Source organism: Phoenix dactylifera, chromosome 4 (genome assembly GCF_051530095.1).
Source record: "Phoenix dactylifera cultivar Ajwa chromosome 4, Ajwa_hap1_PhDact_Kaust_v1.1, whole genome shotgun sequence".
NCBI classification, from domain to species: domain Eukaryota; kingdom Viridiplantae; phylum Streptophyta; class Magnoliopsida; order Arecales; family Arecaceae; genus Phoenix; species Phoenix dactylifera.
In genome coordinates this window covers 6,531,014-6,550,752 of record NC_143193.1, presented here as the reverse complement: position 1 = coordinate 6,550,752, position 19,739 = coordinate 6,531,014, and the positions used below count along the sequence as shown (strand labels likewise).

At 43.1% G+C, this 19,739-nt stretch overlaps 1 protein-coding gene and 1 long non-coding RNA gene across 37 annotated transcripts in view; one reads left to right on the top strand and one right to left on the bottom strand.

The window, feature by feature from the left end:
- Window positions 1-19,739, bottom strand: part of LOC120105337 (uncharacterized) — a 67,058-nt gene that overhangs the window by 20,717 nt on the left and 26,602 nt on the right. The window contains exon 7 of one of the 36 annotated variants that reach the window (XR_016400189.1): window positions 18,749-19,262. The exons of the other annotated variants lie outside the window; for them this stretch is intronic. The gene's annotated coding sequence lies outside the window, so the exon portion shown is untranslated. Of the gene's footprint in view, window positions 1-18,748; window positions 19,263-19,739 lie in introns of those variants that run through there. 36 annotated transcript variants of the gene reach the window in all.
- Window positions 11,165-11,472, top strand: LOC149753620 (uncharacterized). The gene is made up of 2 exons (XR_016400191.1): window positions 11,165-11,204; window positions 11,318-11,472. It is a non-coding gene; the product is annotated as an uncharacterized LOC149753620 (long non-coding RNA).

Sequence of the window (19,739 nt, the reverse complement as noted above, 5' to 3'; positions counted from 1 at the left end):
ACAGTCACTTAAGGCGATTACATGAGAATTGAAAACTAACTTAAGATCTCCCAATGCTAGAACTGGAACAGTCCTTCCATCTCCAACATTCAGGAACCTCTCATTATCCTCAAATCTCTTATTGACATGCAGTCCCTGTAATGAATTGCAAATATTATAAGGACTTCCGGTATCCAATACCCAAATCAATTTATCACATATGGAGAAATTACAAGGAGTTATCATATAAGTACCTTGCCCAGCAACTGTTTGCTCATTTCTCCTAGGCCTGTTTGGACCAAGGGTGGCTACATACAGAGGACAGTTCCTTTTCCAGTGTCCCAGTTTCTGACAGTGGTAGCACACCGCCTTTCTAGGGTCAGCCCGCTTTCTTATCATCAGACAAGATGTCCCGACACTTAGCACCTTTCTCTTCTTTTTATTTTTATTTTTAATTTTATTTTTGTTTTTCCCTTTCCCAAAGGGACGGCGTCCTGCCCCACCACCAACCACATTAACCGACCCTTTCCTGAGCTGGTTATCCTTCTCAAAGTTCTGCAACAACCCCAAAAGACCATGGAAGTTGAGTACAGGCTTTGTCATTCTATAATGAGTGAGGAATGGTCGGTAGGAATCAGGCAGGGAATTCAAAATCGCGTCCTTTCCCAATTGTTCATGCAGGGAAAAGCCGAGTTTGCTCAGGCGCTCTATCAACTCGATCATGTATAGTACATGGTCCGTAACAGAGGCCCCTTCCCTGAGTTTGGCGTTAAAGATACAGCAACTGGTACTATACCTTTTATCGTCATCAGGGACGCCAAACGATTCATTCAACACTTGAATGATCTCGTTCGGCTGAGCACTCTCGAATCTCCGCGAGAATTCGTCGCTCATCGCCGCTAGCATAATGCACCGGACATTGATCCGATCACTCGTCCATTTCTGATAAGCGTCACGGACTGCTACCCGTGCATTAGCAGGAGGCAATTCAGGTGCCGGATCAGTAATTATATACATGGTCCTCTCGTGTTCTAGGACGATCTTAAGCTTTCTAAGCCAAATTGAAAAGTTGGGACCGGTCAACTTATCATTATCTAATAATGACCTAAGTGACAATTGAGTGGCCATTTCTGCAAAGAATGACAACAAAGCCTAATCAGTAAATGAATCAATATAATCAAGAAATTTGGATTTTAGTCCAAAGATCCTCCCACCATTTTGTACAAATCAATAGCCTCTACTTTAATCCGAAGAATTACTCCTAATTCTTTAGTGGGTACCGGAATCCACATAGACTACAGATGGGCCCGAGTGTGTCTCGGCTAACCCATCTGTTTCTAAGGGTAGGTTCATAACCAATTGCTTCACCAAACAACTCCCAGTATTATCCTTTTGCCACAGGCCACTTCAGCAGGTGTGTGTCACCTCCACTGAAAAACCTGGTCAGGTCCAACCATCAACTTGCTGCAATAAGTTTATCACATTAATAGATGACCAAGCCCGAGTGTGTCTCGGCTCACCTGACCACCTATTCAATGGATGCAACCGATTCAACATTAATTGAGTGACAATCCCAATAGCCGATGAGCACCAGGCGTGTATCGCCTCCAATGATCATAAACATATTGGACTGATTATCATTTCAACGCAATGGGAGGCTATGACACGGTCATCTTCCATTAACCGCACCATTTTTAAGAACTTGATAATTTAGAGGATTTGTATGAAACACGAAAAACTGACTAACCTTGATCCTCCCACTGACTTCTTCAAATCAGAGATTAATAAGAACAGGTTTGAGTCAGTGCACCTAAATCGGTCCGACCGATTTCCTTACAGGCATGGGTCAATTAGAGTCAATCAGAGATCTGATCAAAAGAGATTCACCAAGATGGCCAGGTAAGTGAGATCAGCGGAAGGGTATGCCATTAACTTGACTGGACCGAAACCCAGCAAGTAGCTCCCAATTAAAAACCTACTGATAACAGTTGCCTTAGACACCAACTGGTTCATCAATTTCAATTCGATCAATATCAAAACTCAGTGCTCAACCGCGGAGCCCAAATCAACATCCGATTTGGTCTTATCAAAAGACATGGACTTGATCAACTACAACTATTGCAAAGATCAAGAGTTACCTTGATCGAATCCAAAGTAAACATTTTAAATTAGATTTGACCAGTTATTGTTCCATATTTTGATTTTGACCATTGGGTCTAACCCAACCAGATTTGATTAGATAACCCATTATCCCCATGATTTATGCAATGTCTTAAATGTTTAAATCACATTTAAAATCTAAGATCTACATCAATACTTAATTCACAATTAAGTGTATTGCATTATTCATGTCTTATCTTGGTTTTGCATGCATTACAACTTTGAATCATTAAAACCCCTTTTAATGTTCAAGTTAAATGGTTTCCACATGCATACAAACATGTCTATTCATCATATGAATAACATCATAAAATAATATAATCAGTTTACATCATATGTAAAAGATCACATTTTGCATAGTTGTTTGATATCACAAAGAACCTGGACGAGCTCTGATACCACTGATAGTAAGCGTGCAGAGGGCTAAGCATGAATTTCAGAAAATTTTTATGCGGAAAGAACGGGTTAAACATTTTAACCCATAACATGCTTGATATTTTAGATATTTTAACTCTGGTACCAGTCGAAGACAATCTTCAACTGCACATCACATGTGGCACGAGCTCAGTCCCAAGACATAGGGTGACACCCGCACGTGCCTATCAAAGCACTCATCATATGAGCCCCCGGGTGGAGAGCCACGCTTCGTCACACGATCACGCGTGAGGGTTTCCGAGAATCGGATAGTCTCCACTAATCCTTTGCTTTGACACCAAATATCACAAAGCCCTCAGATCCCGAGGATTGTGTGATTCGAATAAATATGCATAAATCACAACTTCTTGTGATTTGAAGATTAAGATCATATCTCAACCGTAAAAGAGATCAGATCTCCTACCTTTAGAAGGGGGTTCCTTCAAGGATGCTTCGCAGCCGCACAAGCGTCCGGCCTCGATGACTCGTCCACGCGAAGCTCCGGAATGATCAGCTCCCGGGGAGTGCTAGCTCGCAGGGAGGCAGAATGTTGGCTGAAAAGGAGAAGGAAGAAGATGGACCTTCACAGCTCAAGAACTCCTTCTTGGGCTTTCACCTTCAGAGCTACTCTCTCCTCTCACTCTCTTTCTCTGGTGCTCTTTTTTTGTGTAGAGAAGAAGGAAGAGGGGTGGCCTATTTATAGGCCAAGAAGAAGGTGAGGTGTCCTGTGAGGTGTCCTGCCAGGACACATGTCACACATGCAAGAAAAAGATGTGTCCTGTTCCGCCACGTGTCATGCATGCAAACCGGTGAGGTGGCCTGGAGGGCGATGTCATGCATGACCTCATGAGGCAGATGAGGACATGGATGACATCAGGAGTGTGAGGTGTCCAGGCCCGCCACATGTCATGCATGCAAAGGGGTGAGGTGGCCTGGAGGGCGATGTCATGCATGACCTCATGAGGCAGATGAGGTCATGGATGACATCAGGAGGAGTGTGAGGTGTCCAGGCCCGCCACATGTCATGCATGCAAGCAAAAGAGGTGTCCTGCTCCGCCACGTGTCACTCATGCAAAAGGATGACGTCGCCTGGAGGGCGATCGGGATGTGGGTCCCACATACAGTATGCGGGTCCCACCTTAAGCAGGACGTGGGTCCCACATACAGTATGTGGGTCCCACATATGCAGGACGTGGGTCCCACATACAGTATGTGGGTCCCACATAGGCAGGACGTGGGTCCCACATAGGCAGGACGTGGGTCCCACATGGGCAAGAAGTTCCAGTCCAATTTGACTCAAGCCAAATCTAATTTGGTTGGGGGCAAATTGAGTCTAATCAGTGATCCAATCACCAATTAACTTTTCCAAGCAACAATTGCTTAGGACAATCAATCAATCACATTGACTATTTTACCTCTAGACGATTCTCAATCGTCAATCAGCTATTTGATCAATCCAGAAACTTCTAAGCGTGTGACCTCACAGGTTCGAGCCTAAGCCGGTAGTACAAGAACACTTCCTGCACTAATCGAAGTAACCATCTAGCAATGGGACCCCACGACCGGATAGGCCGAATAGATGCAAAGCAACATTCTAGAACCTATGGACCATGGTTACCGCATAATTCATCCTCTTGACCAGAAAATGCCCAGGGTGGGTTCAGAGTCTGTCTACCCTGAAACGATCCATCCGGAAATATGTTTCAATTCAATAAGTCAAGTGATAGAGGTTTGACTTTCCCTGGCCAGGGTACTACTTAATTGAAAACACAAGGCATTCACTCTTATTCCTAAGGGAGGTCAATCCCATCTTGATTTGCAACTGACTACCACAAGTACTTGACTGGACCCAGAAACCTTCCGTCGCTGGATTAGAAATCCAGGTAGTCCGGCACCAAAGTACAGTGAGTTGCTTGCAAGCCACCGGTTGCAATCTTAGGTCTAAAGGATACATATACCCATATCCACTCGGAACAACTCTTGACAAGAGAGAGTCCGTCAATTGGTCACGTTCAGTGAACGTAGACTACCATTCGCCTGTATACCATACTAGTATCTCTATACTCTTTGGTTTGGAAGACAACCAACAAATATGATACACAATGACCTACGCCCGATAATACTATCGTCCTATTAATAGTATATCATACGATCATGAACTTTTAAGGACCTGTGTGACAAAATCATATTTCATTACACAAAGCAGTCCTAAGGACTTCATCACATCGGAGTTTGTGAAGATGTTCTGGTGATGAATAAATACCATGTTATTTATAATTGATTCAAATACATTTACAATCAACAATTGATTGGATTTAGGACATAATTCCCAACAACTCCCACTTGACCTAAAGCCAATCAGTACAGTATCGTATACCCATCTTCAAGTAGTGATGGTCAAACTCCTTTATACTGAGGGCCTTAGTGAAGGGGTCGGCTAAGTTATCCTTCCCGTCAATCTTTTGAAGATCAACGTCACCTCGTTCTACTATCTCACGAACAAGGTGATACCGGCGCAGAATGTGCTTGGTGCGTTGGTGTGCCTTTGGTTCTTTAGCTTGAGCGATGGCCCCGGTACTATCACAGTATAGTGGAACTGGTCCATCAGCGGAGGGTGCAACTCCGAGCTCAGCAATGAACTTTCGTAACCAGACAGCTTCTTTGGCGGCATCAGATGCAGCAATGTATTCAGCCTCGCATACAGAGTCTGCCACGGTATGCTGCTTGGAACTTTTCCAGCACACGGCCCCACCTAACAGGGTAAACACATAACCAGACACAGACTTGCTATCATCTCGGTCTGATTGAAAACTTGAATCGGTATAACCGACAAGTCTCAACTCAGTATCTCCATAAACAAGCCACTTATCCTTAGTATTTCTCAAATACTTGGGGATAGTCTTTACAACTTTCCAGTGGCTCTCTCCTGGGTCAGATTGGTACCTACTCACTACTCCTAGGGAATACGCCACATCTGGTCTAGTACATGTCATAGCATACATAATAGATCCCACAGCAGAGGCATATGGAATTCTACTCATACGCTCGCTTTCTTGGGGAGTTGTCGGGCAATCTCCTTTAGAAAGAGTGATTCCATGACCTATCGGAAGATAGCCTTTCTTGGAATTTTCCATGCTGAATCGTTTAGCACAGTATTTATGTACGTGGACTGGGATAACCCAAGCAACCTTTTAGACCTATCCCTATAGATCTTCATCCCTAGGATGTAGGATGCATCTCCCAGATCTTTCATGGAGAACTGTGATGACAGCCAGATCTTTATTCCCTGTAGTGCAGGAATGTCATTCCCTATTAAAAGAATATCATCCACATACAGTACAAGAAACATCACTACTGAACTATTTACCCACTTATATATGCAAGGTTCCTCTCCATTCCTAACGAAGCCATACGTCTTGATCACCGTATCAAAGCGTATGTTCCAATTTCGAGAAGCCTGCTTCAGTCCGTATAAGGACTTCTGAAGCTTGCATACCTTAGATTTATCTGCAGAAATAAAACCTTCAGGCTGTATCATATACACCTGCTCCTCTAAATCTCCATTCAGAAAAGCGGTTTTAACATCCATCTGCCAAATCTCTAAGTCCAGATGTGCAGCTATTGCAAGCATGATCCGAATGGATTTCAGCATTGCCACAGGAGAAAACGTCTCGTCATAGTCTATGCCATAACGTTGGCGAAATCCCTTGGCAACCAGACGGGCTTTGTAGGTTTCCACATTTCCGTCTGCGCCTCTCTTCCTCTTGAAAATCTATTCACACCCAATGGGTTTGATTCCTTCAGGTGGGTCAACCAATGTCCATACATCATTGACCTCAATGGACTCCAATTCGGATTTCATGGCATTAAACCATTTTTCAGAATCAGACCTTTGCATAGCATCCATGTATGTGACGGGATCCTCTGTGTTCTCATCGAGACCAACCGGTTCGCCGTCCTGGACCAGAAAACCATAGTATCTGTCCGGCTGATGCGGTACTCTACCGGATCGCCTCACGGATGTCTCTATAATGGGTTCTGGATCTGATCTAATCAAATCCGATTCTTTAGTCTGTACTGGTTCTTCTATACGTTGAACTTCCTTAAGTGCAACATCAGAGCTGTTCGCTCCTTCACCAAGGAACTCCTCAAGGAAAACAGCCCTATTACTGACAAACAACTTTTGCGTATCAGTATTATAGAAGTAATACCCTAAGGTTTCTTTTGGATATCCGACAAAGAAACAATTATCAGATTTGGATTCCAGCTTATCTGCTTTCAAACGTTTGACATAGGCCTTACACCCCCAAACTCTTAGGTGAGTGATCACTGGCTTACGCCCAGTCCATATCTCATGTGGTGTTTTAATTACAGATTTACTAGGAACCTTATTTAAGATATAGCAGGCAGATTCTAGAGCATATCCCCAAAAGGATAAAGGCAGGCTAGCGAAACCCATCATGGACCGGACCATGTCTAACAGAGTCCTGTTCCTCCTTTCAGATACACCGTTATGTTGAGGTGTTCCAGGAGCGGTCCACTGAGACAGAATCTCATTCTCTTCCAAATAAGTCAAGAAATCACTGGAGAGATATTTCCCTCCTCGATCAGATCGAAGAATTTTAATATACTTTCCAGTTTGTTTCTCTACTTCATTACAGTATAATTTGAACATTTCAAAAGACTCGGACTTATGCCTCATAAGAAACACATGCCCGTACCTAGACAGGTCGTCTATAAACGTAATGAAATAGCTGTACCCTCCTCTGGCACTTGTACTCATAGGTCCACATACATCCGTATGTACGAGTCCTAGAATATCTATGGCTCTCTCACCTTTTCCAGTAAAGGGTGATTTGGTCATTTTACCAAGAAGACAAGACTCACAAGTTGGAAATGATTCAAGATCATTAATATTCAGAATACCCAACTTGGCCAACTTGTTGATCCTATTCTTGTTAATATGTCCTAGCCGGCAATGCCATAGGTAGGTATCAGAGACATTATCTATCCTGGGTTGCTTACTTGATGTGTACATTACACTAACAGGATGTGATATTGTGTAAATGCCATTTATTAATTGTCCATCAACCATAATAACACCATTCATAATGATATTACAAGAACGATTCTTTATTGATATTTCATAACCGTTTTGGGCTAAAAGCCCTACAGAAATAACGTTCATTAAGAACGACGGGCAAAAGTGACAGTCACTTAAGGCGATTACATAAGAATTGAAAACTAACTTAAGATCTCCCAATGCTAGAACTGGAACAGTCCTTCCATCTCCAACATTCAGGAACCTCTCATTATCCTCAAATCTCTTATTGACATGCAGTCCCTGTAATGAATTGCAAATATTATAAGGACTTCCGGTATCCAATACCCAAATCAATTTATCACATATGGAGAAATTACAAGGAGTTATCATATAAGTACCTTGCCCAGCAACTGTTTGCTCATTTCTCCTAGGCCTGTTTGGACCAAGGGTGGCTACATACAGAGGACAGTTCCTTTTCCAGTGTCCCAGTTTCTGACAGTGGTAGCACACCGCCTTTCTAGGGTCAGCCCGCTTTCTTATCATCTGACAAGATGTCCCGACACTTAGCACCTTTCTCTTCTTTTTATTTTTATTTTTAATTTTATTTTTGTTTTTCCCTTTCCCAAAGGGACGGCGTCCTGCCCCACCACCAACCACATTAACCAACCCTTTCCTGAGCTGGTTATCCTTCTCAAAGTTCTGCAACAACCCCAAAAGACCATGGAAGTTGAGTACAGGCTTTGTCATTCTATAATGAGTGAGGAATGGTCGGTAGGAATCAGGCAGGGAATTCAAAATCGCGTCCTTTCCCAATTGTTCATGCAGGGAAAAGCCGAGTTTGCTCAGGCGCTCTATCAACTCGATCATGTATAGTACATGGTCCGTAACAGAGGCCCCTTCCCTGAGTTTGGCGTTAAAGATACAGCAACTGGTACTATACCTTTTATCGTCATCAGGGACGCCAAACGATTCATTCAACACTTGAATGATCTCGTTCGGCTGAGCACTCTCGAATCTCCGCGAGAATTCGTCGCTCATCGCCGCTAGCATAATGCACCGGACATTGATCCGATCACTCGTCCATTTCTGGTAAGCGTCACGGACTGCTACCCGTGCATTAGCAGGAGGCAATTCAGGTGCCGGATCAGTAATTATATACATGGTCCTCTCGTGTTCTAGGACGATCTTAAGCTTTCTAAGCCAAATTGAAAAGTTGGGACCGGTCAACTTATCATTATCTAATAATGACCTAAGTGACAATTGAGTGGCCATTTCTGCAAAGAATGACAACAAAGCCTAATCAGTAAATGAATCAATATAATCAAGAAATTTGGATTTTAGTCCAAAGATCCTCCCACCATTTTGTACAAATCAATAGCCTCTACTTTAATCCGAAGAATTACTCCTAATTCTTTAGTGGGTACCGGAATCCACATAGACTACAGATGGGCCCGAGTGTGTCTCGGCTAACCCATCTGTTTCTAAGGGTAGGTTCATAACCAATTGCTTCACCAAACAACTCCCAGTATTATCCTTTTGCCACAGGCCACTTCAGCAGGTGTGTGTCACCTCCACTGAAAAACCTGGTCAGGTCCAACCATCAACTTGCTGCAATAAGTTTATCACATTAATAGATGACCAAGCCCGAGTGTGTCTCGGCTCACCTGACCACCTATTCAATGGATGCAACCGATTCAACATTAATTGAGTGACAATCCCAATAGCCGATGAGCACCAGGCGTGTATCGCCTCCAATGATCATAAACATATTGGACTGATTATCATTTCAACGCAATGGGAGGCTATGACACGGTCATCTTCCATTAACCGCACCATTTTTAAGAACTTGATAATTTAGAGGATTTGTATGAAACACGAAAAACTGACTAACCTTGATCCTCCCACTGACTTCTTCAAATCAGAGATTAATAAGAACAGGTTTGAGTCAGTGCACCTAAATCGGTCCGACCGATTTCCTTACAGGCATGGGTCAATTAGAGTCAATCAGAGATCTGATCAAAAGAGATTCACCAAGATGGCCAGGTAAGTGAGATCAGCGGAAGGGTATGCCATTAACTTGACTGGACCGAAACCCAGCAAGTAGCTCCCAATTAAAAACCTACTGATAACAGTTGCCTTAGACACCAACTGGTTCATCAATTTCAATTCGATCAATATCAAAACTCAGTGCTCAACCGCGGAGCCCAAATCAACATCCGATTTGGTCTTATCAAAAGACATGGACTTGATCAACTACAACTATTGCAAAGATCAAGAGTTACCTTGATCGAATCCAAAGTAAACATTTTAAATTAGATTTGACCAGTTATTGTTCCATATTTTGATTTTGACCATTGGGTCTAACCCAACCAGATTTGATTAGATAACCCATTATCCCCATGATTTATGCAATGTCTTAAATGTTTAAATCACATTTAAAATCTAAGATCTACATCAATACTTAATTCACAATTAAGTGTATTGCATTATTCATGTCTTATCTTGGTTTTGCATGCATTACAACTTTGAATCATTAAAACCCCTTTTAATGTTCAAGTTAAATGGTTTCCACATGCATACAAACATGTCTATTCATCATATGAATAACATCATAAAATAATATAATCAGTTTACATCATATGTAAAAGATCACATTTTGCATAGTTGTTTGATATCACAAAGAACCTGGACGAGCTCTGATACCACTGATAGTAAGCGTGCAGAGGGCTAAGCATGAATTTCAGAAAATTTTTATGCGGAAAGAACGGGTTAAACATTTTAACCCATAACATGCTTGATATTTTAGATATTTTAACTCTGGTACCAGTCGAAGACAATCTTCAACTGCACATCACATGTGGCACGAGCTCAGTCCCAAGACATAGGGTGACACCCGCACGTGCCTATCAAAGCACTCATCATATGAGCCCCCGGGTGGAGAGCCACGCTTCGTCACACGATCACGCGTGAGGGTTTCCGAGAATCGGATAGTCTCCACTAATCCTTTGCTTTGACACCAAATATCACAAAGCCCTCAGATCCCGAGGATTGTGTGATTCGAATAAATATGCATAAATCACAACTTCTTGTGATTTGAAGATTAAGATCATATCTCAACCGTAAAAGAGATCAGATCTCCTACCTTTAGAAGGGGGTTCCTTCAAGGATGCTTCGCAGCCGCACAAGCGTCCGGCCTCGATGACTCGTCCACGCGAAGCTCCGGAATGATCAGCTCCCGGGGAGTGCTAGCTCGCAGGGAGGCAGAATGTTGGCTGAAAAGGAGAAGGAAGAAGATGGACCTTCACAGCTCAAGAACTCCTTCTTGGGCTTTCACCTTCAGAGCTACTCTCTCCTCTCACTCTCTTTCTCTGGTGCTCTTTTTTTGTGTAGAGAAGAAGGAAGAGGGGTGGCCTATTTATAGGCCAAGAAGAAGGTGAGGTGTCCTGTGAGGTGTCCTGCCAGGACACATGTCACACATGCAAGAAAAAGATGTGTCCTGTTCCGCCACGTGTCATGCATGCAAAGCGGTGAGGTGGCCTGGAGGGCGATGTCATGCATGACCTCATGAGGCAGATGAGGTCATGGATGACATCAGGAGGAGTGTGAGGTGTCCAGGCCCGCCACATGTCATGCATGCAAAGGGGTGAGGTGGCCTGGAGGGCGATGTCATGCATGACCTCATGAGGCAGATGAGGTCATGGATGACATCAGGAGTGTGAGGTGTCCAGGCCCGCCACATGTCATGCATGCAAGCAAAAGAGGTGTCCTGCTCCGCCACGTGTCACTCATGCAAAAGGATGACGTCGCCTGGAGGGCGATCGGGATGTGGGTCCCACATACAGTATGCGGGTCCCACCTTATGCAGGACGTGGGTCCCACATACAGTATGTGGGTCCCACATATGCAGGACGTGGGTCCCACATACAGTATGTGGGTCCCACATAGGCAGGACGTGGGTCCCATATAGGCAGGACGTGGGTCCCACATACAGTATGTGGGTCCCACATAGGCAGGACGTGGGTCCCACATGGGCAAGAAGTTCAAGTCCAATTTGACTCAAGCCAAATCTAATTTGGTTGGGGGCAAATTGAGTCTAATCAGTGATCCAATCACCAATTAACTTTTCCAAGCAACAATTGCTTAGGACAATCAATCAATCACATTGACTATTTTACCTCTAGACGATTCTCAATCGTCAATCAGCTATTTGATCAATCCAGAAACTTCTAAGCGTGTGACCTCACAGATTCGAGCCTAAGCCGGTAGTACAAGAACACTTCCTGCACTAATCGAAGTAACCATCTAGCAATGGGACCCGACGACCGGATAGGCCGAATAGATGCAAAGCAACATTCTAGAACCTATGGACCATGGTTACCGCATAATTCATCCTCTTGACCAGAAAATGCCCAGGGTGGGTTCAGAGTCTGTCTACCCTGAAACGATCCATCCGGAAATATGTTTCAATTCAATAAGTCAAGTGATAGAGGTTTGACTTTCCCTGGCCAGGGTACTACTTAATTGAAAACACAAGGCATTCACCCTTATTCCTAAGGGAGGTCAATCCCATCTTGATTTGCAACTGACTACCACAAGTACTTGACTGGACCCAGAAACCTTCCGTCGCTGGATTAGAAATCCAGGTAGTCCGGCACCAAAGTACAGTGAGTTGCTTGCAAGCCACCGGTTGTAATCTTAGGTCTAAAGGATACATATACCCATATCCACTCGGAACAACTCTTGACAAGAGAGAGTCCGTCAATTGGTCACGTTCAGTGAACGTAGACTACCATTCGCCTGTATACCATACTAGTATCTCTATACTCTTTGGTTTGGAAGACAACCAACAAATATGATACACAATGACCTACGCCCGATAATACTATCGTCCTATTAATAGTATATCATACGATCATGAACTTTTAAGGACCTGTGTGACAAAATCATATTTCATTACACAAAGCAGTCCTAAGGACTTCATCACATCGGAGTTTGTGAAGATGTTCTGGTGATGCATAAATACCATGTTATTTATAATTGATTCAAATACATTTACAATCAACAATTGATTGGATTTAGGACATAATTCCCAACAATTTCTTGACTTATCTGGAAGAGAATGGGGATTCTGTCTCAGTGGACCCCTCCTAGAACACCTCAACATAACGGTGTATCTGAAAGGAGGAATAGGACTTTGTTAGACATGGTCCGGTCCATGATGGGTTTCGCTAGCTTGCCTTTATCCTTTTGGGGATATGCTCTAGAATCTGCCTACTATATCTTAAATATGGTTCCTAGTAAATCTATAATTAAAACTCCATGAGATGTGGACTGGGCGTAAGCCAGTGATCACTCACCTAAGAGTTTGGGGGGGTAAGGCCTATGTCAAGCGTTTGAAAGCAGATAAGCTGGAATCCAAGTCTGATAATTGTTTCTTCGTCGGATATCCAAAAGAAACCTTAGGGTATTACTTCTATAATACTGATATGCAAAAGTTGTTTGTCTGTAATAGGGTTGTTTTCCTTGAGGAGTTCCTTGGTGAAGGAGTGAACAGCTCTGATGTTGCACTTAAGGAAGTTCAACGTATAGAAGAACCAGTACAGACTAAAGAACCAGATTTGATTAGATCAGATCCAGAACTCATTATAGAGACAACTGTGAGGCGATCCGGTAGAATACCGCATCAGCCGGACATATACTATGGTTTTCTGGTCCAGGACGGCGAACTTGTTGGTCTCGATGAGAATATAGAGGATCCCGTCACCTACATGGATGCTATGCAAAGGTCTGATTCTGAGAAATGGTTGAATGCCATAAAATCCGAAATGGAGTCCATTGAGGTCAATGATGTATGGACATTGGTTGACCCACCTGAAGGAATCAAACCCATTGGGTGTAAATGAATCTTCAAGAGGAAGAGAGGCACAGACGGAAATGTGGAAACCTACAAAGCCTGTCTAGTTGCCAAGGGATTTCGCCAACGTTATGGCATAGACTATGACGAGACGTTTTCTCCTGTGGCAATGCTGAAATCCATTCAGATCATGCTTGCGATACCTGCACATCTGGACTTAGAGATTTGGCAGATGGATGTTAAAACCACATTTCTGAATGGAGATTTAAAGGAGCAGGTGTATATGATACAGCCTGAAGATTTTATTTCTGCAGATGAATCTAAGATATGCAAGCTTCAGAAGTCCTTATACGGACTGAAGCAGGCTTCTCGGAATTGGAACATACGCTTTGATACGGTGATCAAGACGTATGGCTTCATTAGGAAGGAGAGGAACCTTACATATATAAGTGGGTAAATAGTTCAGTAGTGATGTTTCTTGTACTGTATGTGGATGATATTCTTTTAATAGGGAATGACATTCCTACACTACAGGGAATAAAGATCTGGCTGTCATCACAGTTCTCCATGAAAGATCTGGGAGATGCATCCTACATCCTAGGGATGAAGATCTATAGGGATAGGTCTAAAAGGTTGCTTGGGTTATCCCAGTCCACGTACATAAATACTGTGCTGAAACGATTCAGCATTGAAAATTCTAAAAAAAGCTATCTTCCGATAGGTCATGGAATACTCTTTCTAAAGGAGATTGCCCGACAACTCCCCAAGAAAGAGAGCGTATGAGTAGAATTCCATATGCCTCTGCTGTGGGATCTATCATGTATGCTATGACATGTACTAGACCAGATGTGGCGTATTCACTAGGAGTAGTGAGTAGGAAGCAAACTGACCTAGGAAAGAGCCACTGGAAAGTTGTAAAGACTATCCTCAAGTATTTGAGAAATACTAAGGATAAGTGGCTAGTTTATGGAGATACTGAGTTGAGACTTGTCGGTTATACCGATTCAAGTTTTCAATCAGACCGTGATGATAGCAAGTCTGTGTCTGGTTATGTGTTTACCCCGTTAGGTGCGGCCGTGTGCTGGAAAAGTTCCAAGCAGCATACCGTGGCAGACTCTGTATGCGAGGCTGAATACATTGCTGCATCTGATGCCGCCAAAGAAGCTGTCTAGTTACGAAAGTTCATTGCTGAGCTAGGAGTTACACCCTCCACTGATGGACCAATCCCACTATACTGTGATAGCACTGGGGCCATCGCTCAAGCTAAGGAACCAAAGGCACACCAGCGCACCAAGCACATTCTGCGCCGGTATCACCTTGTTCGTGAGATAGTAGAATGAGATGACGTTGATCTTCAAAAGATTGACGGGAAGGATAACTTAGCCGACCCCTTCACTAAGGCCCTCAGTGTAAAGGAGTTTGACCATCATTACTTGAAGATGGGTATACGATACCGTACTGATTGGCTTTAGGTCAAGTAGGAGTTGTTGGGAATTATGTCCTAAATCCAATCAATTGTTGATTGTAAATGTATTTGAATCAATTATAAATAACATGGTATTTATTCATCACCAAAACATCTTCACAAACTCCGATGTGATGAAGTCCTTAGAACTGCTTTGTGTAATAAAATATGATTTTGTCACACAAGTCCTTAAATGTTCATGACCGTATGATATACTATTAATAGGACGATAGTATTATCGGGCGTAGGTCATTGTGTATCATAATTATTGGTCGTCTTCCAAACCAAAGAGTATAGAGATACTAGTACGGTATACAAGTGAATGGTAGTGTACGTTCACTGAACGTGACTAATTAACGGACTCTCTCTTGTCAAGAGTTGTTCCGAGTGGATATGGGTATATGTATCCTTTAGACCGGAGATTGCAACCGGTGGCTTGCAAGCAACTCACTGTACTTTGGTGCCGGACTACCTGGATTTCTAATCCAGCGATGAAAGATTTCTGGGTCCAGTTAAGTACTTGTGGTAGTCAATTGCAGATCAAGATGGGATTGACCTCCCTTAGGAATAAGGATGAATGCCTTGTGTTTTCAATTAAGTAGTACCCTGGCTAGAAAAAGTCATATCTCTATCACTTGACTTATTGAATTGAAACATATTTCTGGATGGATCGTTTCAGGGTAGACTCTGAACCCACCCTGGGCATTTTCTGGTCAAGAGGATGAATTATGCGGTAACCATAGTCCATAGGTTCTAGAATGTTGCTTTGCATCTATTCAGCCTATCCGGTCGTTGGGTCCCATTGCTAGATGGTTACTTCGATTAGTTCAGAAAGTGTTCTTGTACTACTGGCTTAGGCTCGAACCTCTGAGGTCACACGCTTAGAAGTTTCTGGATTGATCAAATGGCTGATTAACGATTGAGAATCGTCTAGAGGTAAAATAGTCAATGTGATTGACTGATTGCCCTAAGCAATTGTTGCTTGGAAAAGATTGGTGATTGGATCACAGATTAGACTCAATTTGATTGAGTAATAGAGATTGGGCTTGACCAAATTCAAATATGATTTGAAATTGGTAAAACTGTAATTGACACCAAAATTGGTTTGGTGAAAATGTCTAATTTGGCCCCAACCAAATCAGATTTAGCTTGAGTCAAATTGGATTAAAATCAATTATGATCCTAGTATGACTAGGACTTCTTTGCCTATGTGGGACCCACGTCCTGCCTATGTGGGACCCACGTCCTGCCTATGTGGGGCCCACGTCCCGATCGCCCTCCAGGCCACGTCACCCCTTTGCATGCGTGATACATGGCGGAGCAGGACACCTCTTTTGCTTGCATGTGTGACATGTAATGGGCCTGGACACCTCGCACTCCTGATGTCATCCATGACCTCATCTGCCTAATGAGGTCATCCATGACATCGCCCTCCAGGCCACCTCACCCCTTTGCATGCGTGACACGTGGCGGAGCAGGACACCTTTTTTCTTGCATGTGTGACGTGTCCTGGCAGGACACCTTGAAAGAACCCCCTTCTAAAGGTAAGAGATCTGATCTCTTTTACAGTTGAGATATGATCTCAATCTTCAAACCACAAAAAGTTGTGATTTATGCATATTTATTTGAATCACACAATCATCGGAATCTGAGGGCTTTGTGATATTTGGTGTCAAAGCAAAGGATTAGTGAGACTATCCGATTCCCGAAAACTCTCATGCGTGATCGTGTGACGAAGCGTGGCTCTCCACCCGGGGGTTCATATGATGAGTGCTTTGATAGGCACACGCGGGACCCTATGTGTTGGGACTGAGCCCGCGCCACATGTGATGTGCAGTTAAAGACTGTCTTTGACTGGTACCAAAGTCAAAATATCTAAAATATCAAGTATGTTATAGGTTAAAATGTTTAACCCGTTCTTTCCGCATAAAATTTTCTGAAATTCATGCTTAGCCCTCTGCACACACACTTACACTAGCAAGAACGGGAAGGGTTCATGATAGCCTAATACAATCTAGAGGAAGTTGATTTACCCACCCCTAGCCCAAGCCTTGCGGCCGACCTTCTCCTAAGAGAACTAAAACCCTTACAATGATCAAATTCTAGACTCCCCCCTCTCGGCCCTGATGGCTCCCTTATATAGGCCTCATGCCCATGTCCACAATTGGCTTATTGGCGGAAACAATTCAAAATTCAAAAGACTCCCTATTCAGCCGCACAAGGGATCCAAACTAAGTATGATTCCCTTGCGGTTCACATGTTGAAATTCCTGATGATGGACATACGGGATGCGTTGCCTGGTTGGCCGAGGTGGGTGTCCCGTTCACCCGCTGCCACTTGTCCCTGCTTGGCTCCCGATCTGGTAAGTTGTTGCGCTCTTGGCTAGCCGGGACTTGGTCATTGGATGGCCATGGTGTGGCCCTTGCTGTTGATTGTCCTGCGGATCGCTAACTTGGCTTCCCTGGGTTCATTGATCTCTCGTCCTGATGCATCTAGGCCGCTGCTGCTCCCAGCTTGTTTCCTATGGAAGAGCCCTTGGACACCTCCATGGATTACGCATGAGTACTTTCTTATATTGCCCCTATATGTGCGCTCGGATGGCTACCACTTGACTCAGCCTGTTGTTGACTTGGTCCTCTGCTGTGTTGGCCGAGAGATAAGTGTGCTGTCCGAGCACGCATGGGTCCTTAGTTGCGCCTGCTAGTGAGCGGCCCTTTGATTGTGCTTGGCTGGGCGCGCGCGGTTATGGTCGGGCTCGGCCAACTAGTGTATGATGTGTTTTGGCTTAGCCCGGCGCCCCCTTTGGATGGCCTGATTGCGCTCGGTTCGGTGATGTTGCATGCGACTAGGCGCACGTGTCGGCTAAGCTCGGTACAGTCGAGCCCATGTCTGGTGGTGCACCGGCCTTGGTCCACTTGCCCGGGCTTATGATGCACCCGAGCGTTGGTGAGGTGATGCGCATGTGAGATTATTGCGTTGTGCCATTCGGCCAAGCACCGGCCTTGTGCCGTGCCCCTTGGCGTTTCGCAGTCATCCTTCTGTGCGCGCGCATGGGCTGGTGCCTCTTGTCATCACCCTCTATTGTGCCCGCCCTTGGCATGTGTGCAGGATACTGCAGACGTGCGTGTGTCGCGCATTGGCGCGGCGTGGGCTGGCGGCCTGGCTGTCCACTAGCCTCTTCAAGCCGTGGTGAGGTCAGACCATATCGCCCTATTGTCCCCTATTTTCAATGCTAAGGTAGTGGATGTAGCACATTTTTAAATCAACATATGTTAAGTTTGACTACCTTGACATATTCCACCATATTCAAGGAGTAAATTTTGCGGCCAAATTAACTCGGCCTGATTTGGGAACACTTTTGGAGAGCCAAAAAATGCCTTTTGACCCTCCAAAAATACTTTTGAGCCATCTAGTAGCATTTGGCAAAAAAATTTCAAGTGTTTCTAAATTTTCTGAAAATCTAAAAAATATCTACCTAGGAGAAACTCCATTTTATAGCTTCTCCCTAAAAGCTCCACTAGGCCGATGTAGAAAAGTTATTTTTGGTTTAACAAAATTATCGTAGTTACCAAAATACCCATGCTAGCACATTGTATTGCATTGTACTGTATTATGTTGTATTATAATATTATAATAATATAATAATATATAATAATATTTTCCATATCATTTCTTATTATATTATAGTACAATACCATACAATATTGTATTAGATTATATTATAATAATATTTTATTAGATTATATTATACTATTCTATAAAATAATATTTTAATATGTTATAATATATTATTATATTATATTATGTTATATCATATCATGTTATATTATTATACTTATGCAATAACATTTTAATATATAATAATATATTATATTATACTATATAATACTATGCAATATTCTTTATTGTCAATTAGTCATGCTAAAAGCACTTTCTTAATTTGGTTACCAAATAGTCATATAAGTTTTATGGCATTTTAAATGTAATTACCACATAGCAAACAGTTTTTTGATAAAAGCTCAACTAGCTAACCCTCTACTATCAACAACAATCCCAAATAGAGCCTTAATACAGTTAACACCACATATTTCAAGGGTTTTCACAAGGGACTTCATGTAATCGTCTGTAATATGACCTTTTCCAAGTCTTGTGAATGGCAAGTGGCATTTATCAAAATGGTCAACTGGCACCTTGAACCCAGGAGCCCACCTCTCCAAATCTCTATTTATTATCTGATGATAGCAAGAAGGCTGAAGCCGGATGTCACCATTTGTTAATGGCATGGTTAAGGCTGCTTGCTTAGCCATACCAATAGAGGATCATAAATAATGAAATTTCCAATGGAGCTGCAACGACCAATTGAGAAAAGGTTGATCATTAAGATTATGGAAATGTTAATATACTTCAAATCCTCTATGAAATTGGAACATCTAGGACTCAAATTAAAAATAAAATTCTAAGAATTCTCTCCAAAAGCTTTTTCTATAGTTTCCTTGCAGTAAGCACAATTAGCAAGAACACAACATGGACAATTAGTACAAACTCATATAAAAAATGGAGTTATTAAGACACAAAGGCATGTGATGTCCTGAATTAATTTCATATATGAAAGATGCCAATTATTTACAAACTCCTTACCAAGGTCTACTGTACCGACTGTACCGATGTACTGGTGGGCACGGATATCGGTACGGTACCGGTACCATACTGAACCGAACCGGCACCGTACCGGTTCGGCTGGTTCGGGCCAAAAGCCAAAAAAAAATTGAGGTCGGTACGGGCCGGTAACGGCCGGTCCCGACCGGTACGGGTTGCGAATAGTC